This window comes from Pleurodeles waltl, chromosome 10 (assembly GCF_031143425.1).
Source record: "Pleurodeles waltl isolate 20211129_DDA chromosome 10, aPleWal1.hap1.20221129, whole genome shotgun sequence".
In the NCBI taxonomy this organism is placed as follows: Eukaryota; Metazoa; Chordata; class Amphibia; order Caudata; family Salamandridae; genus Pleurodeles; species Pleurodeles waltl.
Genome location: NC_090449.1, coordinates 674594295 through 674599823, shown reverse-complemented (window position 1 = coordinate 674599823; position 5529 = coordinate 674594295).

Sequence of the window (5529 nt, the reverse complement as noted above, 5' to 3'; positions counted from 1 at the left end):
TTACTGACCTGTTAAAGAAGCAATACTCAAACACCCTTCCTTCTTTTTCTCCCCCACAACTCCAGGGGTTTCACTGTCTCAAAGAAGCCCTGTCTACAGAACCTGTGTTAAGATGTCCTGATTTTTCCAGACCTTTTCATCTTTTTGCCGACGCTTCCAATGTCGGGTTAGGGGCCGTATTAGCGCAGCCGGACGATCAGGGACATGATCACCCCATTGTATATATCAGTAGGAAGTTGTTACCTAGGGAAACAAACTATCCTACCATCGAGAAGGAGTGCCTTGCCATAAAGTGGGCGATAGAATGTTTACAATACTATCTCCTGGGTCGTCCTTTCATCCTTTACACCGATCATGCACCCTTGACATGGTTGGCATCTCATAAGGATACCAATTCCCGAGTGTTGCGCTAGTTCCTTGAATTACAACCCTTTACCTTTCAGGTCCGTCCCATTCTGGGGTGGCGACAATGTCCCGCTGACTTTCTCTCCCGCTGCCCTGACTCCATGGTCCTATACCAGTCCCGTTCATGGGAAGGGGTATGTAGGCGGGCGTCGCTCGCCTCGCCTACCTTAGAGCAACACTGGCGATCGCCGAACACCTCCTCCGGCTTCCGTCCACGTCGTCAAGGAGACGCGTGGGGGTGGAGACGGCAATCGGCACCGGACTTCCGGGTTGCCGAGCGGGCACAAAAAGAAGACGCCGCAAACGAAGAGGGCGGAAGTAAGAAGGAGCAGGAGAGACGCCATGGATTCCCATCGCGCAGAGAGGAAAAACCAAAGAAAGACCCCGACCGGGAGGAGACGCCCGTGACCGGAGCGACGAGCCGTGCTGCACCGGCACTCCGCCCAGACCCTGTCGAGCCGGAACGACAGAGAGGAAACGAGACAGCCTGCCACGGCCCAGGAGGGTCGTGGCTACACAAGGTACGTGCCCTCTTCAGGGGCAGCCACCATAGGGAGGGAGAAGGGGAGACAGAGGGGGGAGTAGTAGAAGGGGGAGGACAGGGACTGGGGAGCTACCAGGGCACCTTCCCACCCGACCTCTAGCCTAACAGAGCCCCGAACGGCCTACCCTCACAAGTTCCTAAACTCCCCCACTACAACACCACTTGTAGTAATATTTTTTTTATGCACTTCGTACCCCCTCACACCTCCCCCACGATAACCCCTAAAAGTAAGAAACAAGGAAATACCGTCCCACTTACCTGCTGTGTCCTTTTGTTCTCTCGAGAGAAATCGCGATACCCAGAGGAGGACACCCAGAGCTCGCCACCTAAGAGGGAGAAAGGAAACTGTTAAAAGACCCGTAGCAACCCAACGCTCACGCAGAAGAGAAGCAAAGGAAGAAAAGAAGACCTACCACTATATTTGTGTTCCACCTCTCCAATAACTCAAATAAATAACGTAAAATCCCTGTCAAGGGTTTTTTGAAATCAGTGTCCGTGTCCTCTGTAGCCCTGATTGCACCCCTACAAATATGTACTCCAAACATCTGAAATCACAGTTGCTGGAGGTGTTTGAAGAAGCATGACACATAAACGACTTCCATGCTCACAGCGAGAAGCATTAATCGTGGTTCTGCCTAAACAAGGCCATGAGCCCACAGATGTTAAGTCTTACAGACCACTTTCACTACTAAATCTAGACTGTAAAATACTAGGCAAAATCCTGGCGAACAGATTAGCCCCCATAATACACATCCTAGTACACGAGGATCAGAATGGGTTTATCCCAAAACGCAACACATTTCTGAACATTTGCAGACTGCTAAGCATAAATAGGAGATACTTTACCAGAGGCATATGATAATGTGGCAATGTCACTGGACATCGAGAAAGCATTCGACACACTGGGTTGGAACTACTTATTCGCAACGATGCAAAATATGGGGTTTGGACCCAACTACATAGGGTGGGTGCAGACACTATACGCACAACCCAGATCTAGAGTAAAGACAGGAGGCATTATATCTGACAGTTTTCCTATTGAAAGGGGCACCAGGCAGGGTTGCCCACTATCTCCTTTATTTTTTGCCATAGCGATGGAACCACTGGCAACCAGGTTACGCAAAAGGAGGAACGATGGGGAGTGATCACCGCAGGGACTCGCCAAATAATTTCGCTATATGCAGATGATGCCCTGATATATGTGAGAAAGGGCAATGAAACTATACCGTTGGTGATATCCCTATTAGAGGAGTTTGGCGCAATATCGGGACTAAAGGTAAACTGGGATAAATCATGTGTGTTCCCACTGACCGTATGGCCTACTGAGAGCAGGGAGTCAGTACAAGAGGGGCACTTGAGATGGTGCTTTGACACCTTCAAGTACCTGGGAGTCCATATATACCATAAACCAGATGACTTGAGGGATGGGAATCTGGGACGCACACTGAGGGCCATATTTATACTTTTTGACGCAAAACTGCGCTATCGCAGTTTTGCGCCAAAAAGATTAGCGCCGGCTAACGCCATTCTGAAGCACCATGCGGGCGCCGTATTTATTGAATGGCGTTAGCCGGCGCTAGCAGACCGGCGCTGCCTGGTGTGCATGGAAAAAAACCACGTACACCAGGCAGCGCCGGCGTTGGGGAAAATGGCGTTAGGGCGTCTTAAAATGGGGCAAGTCAGGTAGAGGCAAAAAAATCGCCTCCACCCGATTTGTGCCATTTTTAACGACGCCCAGACGCCATTTACATGACTCCTGTCTTAGTAAAGACAGGAGTCATGCCCCCTTGCCCAATGGCCATGCCCAGGGGACTTATGTCCCCTGGGCATGGTCATTGGGCATTGTGGCATGTAGGGGGGCACAAATCAGGCCCCCAATGCCAAAAAAAAATAAAAAAAAATAAAAAATATATACTTACCTGAACTTACCTGAATGTCCCTGGGATGGGTCCCTCCATCCTTGGGTGTCCTCCTGGGGTGGGCAAGGGTGGCAGGGGGGGTCCCTGGGGGCATGGGAGGGCAGCTGTGGGCTCATTTTGAGCCCACAGGTCCCTTAACGCCTGCCCTGACCCAGGCGTTAAAAAGAGGCGCAAATGCGGGGTTTTTTGCCCCGCCCACTCCCGGGCGTGATTTTTGCCCGGGAGTATAAATACGACGCATTTGCATCGCAGTCATTTTTTTAGACGGGAACGCCTACCTTGCATCTCATTAACGCAAGGAAGGCGTTCACGCAAAAAAATGACGCTCATTCCTCATACTTTGGCGCTAGACGCGTCTAACGCCAAAGTATAAAAATGGAGTTAGTTTTGCGTCGAATTTGCGTCGAAAAAAACGACGCAAATTCGGCGCAAACGGAGTATAAATATGCCCCTGAATTCTATAAAGGGGTCTCTGCGGTTCTGGTGCGCACTACCACTATCGCCACTAGGTAGAGTGGCGATAGCAAATATGTTGCTACTCCCCCGACTTTTATATTTCTTTGCGGCATTACCGGTGCCAGTACCCAAAAGCTTCTTCCGAGGATTAAACGCAGCCTTACTGAGACTCATATGGGGGAGTGGCAGAGCACGAGTTGCTCTCACCACATTACACCGTCCGTCAAGTGAGGGTGGACTAGGAGTCCCAAACTTCGAACTGTACTTTGCCTCGGCACAGCTGCAGTGGATCTTAAACTGGGTACATAGACCCGAATTGGCTGAAACCGCATGGATCATGAAGCAGCTGCAGGGCAAACCATTGCTGGAGTGGCTGTTCAATGCCCAGGCAAAAGGGGCAACCGGTAATTTATTAGTGACAGCCGCACACGAATGCTGGACAAAATACGTCCAAAAGGGTCAAAAAGGAACCCCATACTCCCCCCCCCCCCCCCCCTCATTCCTTTGGGGCAAATCCCAGGGAAAGGGAACACAGCGGGCATGTACTCCACTGCGACGTGGTCAGAAGCAGGTATACTAACAGTGGGAGACTGCTTTGAGGATGGAAAGCTAATGTCATTTGGAGTTATGGGAGAACTCACCTCAGTAAGAATAGGCCAATTTATGGCATATTACTCTATTTGCCATTTAATCAAGAAGACATGGTCATCAGGGGATCAGGAACCTACTACGTCCTCTTTGTTACACCACATGCTAAAATACGACAATCAGAACAAAGTTATAACAAACAAGTATAAAGCCTTAAATACATTCCCCGTAAACGGATTAGAAAATGTTAGAACTCGATGGAATACTGTATTACCGTACCAATTGACGGATGAAGAGTGGTCCCAGGCTTTAACTCATACTCGCAATGTGTCAAGAAACCCCTGGTTTAAATACACTCAATTTAATTACACACATCAAACATACCTCGCACCTGCGCAGCTAAAGCATATGTTCCCTGGGGCGGACTTTCAATGCCCTCGTTGCAATTCCCCCTCAGCTAATTTCTACCATATGGTCTGGGAGTGTGGATCCCTGCATTCGGAATGGCGGGCGGTGGTGACTGATATATCAGATATTACAGACCTTATATTCATACTAGATCCTGGCTCCTGCTTACTCGGGTCAGGAAGAGGGATAAAAAGCACAAAAACATACATAGGTTTGCAGATTTAGCTTTTGTAATGTATAAAAGGTTAATCGCTATGAATTGGAAAGCCCCTAAACCACTGGACTTGAAAACGTGGCGTGCCTTGACACTGCGCTGGGCACGCACAGAGTATCAGGTATTACATAAGTTGGTAGATGAAGGCCAGAAGCATACTGTGTCCAAAGCTTGGGAAACATTTGTGGCCAGACTGAAGGTTAAAAATGATGAGCGTCCACCATGAAAACTGATAGTGACTTGGAAAAGCATACAGGACACAGAATATATATATAACATTGCATGAAACAAAAATATCTTAAATGGCCACATCATGTGTTAGTGGAGCACATATACACAAAAGGGGAAAGAATAAATAAATAAATAAATAAATAAATAAATAAATAAATAAATAAATAAAGCGTCCTCTGCTCCGGGCCCCCGACGCACCTGAGAAACACATGTAAAAATAAGAATGTATACATCACCTGCTAAGAATGATATTAGAGAGATCAAGGCCCATATTTATACTTTTTGACGCAAAACTGCGCCAACGCAGTTTTGCGTCAAAAAAATTAGCGCCGGCTAACGCCATTCTGAAGCGCCATGCGGGCGCCGTATTTATTGAATGACGTTAGCCGGCGTTAGCCGCCGGCGCTGTCTGGTGTGCGTTAAAAAAAACGACGTACACCAGGCAGCGCCGGCGTAGGGGGAAAATGGCGTATGGGCGTCCAGAAATGGTGCAAGTCAGGCTGAGGCAAAAAAATTGCCACAACCCGATTTGCGCCATTTTTTTACGATGCCCATCCCCCATTGAAATGACTCCTGTCTTAGCAAAGACAGGAGTCATGCCCCCTTGCCCAATGGCCATGCCCAGGGGACTTCTGTCCCCTGGGCATGGTCATTGGGCATAGTGGCATGTAGGGGGGCACAAATCAGGCCCCCCTATGCCACAAAAAAAAAAAAAAAATACTTACCTGGACTTACCTTAATGTCCCTGGGGTGGGTCCCTCCAT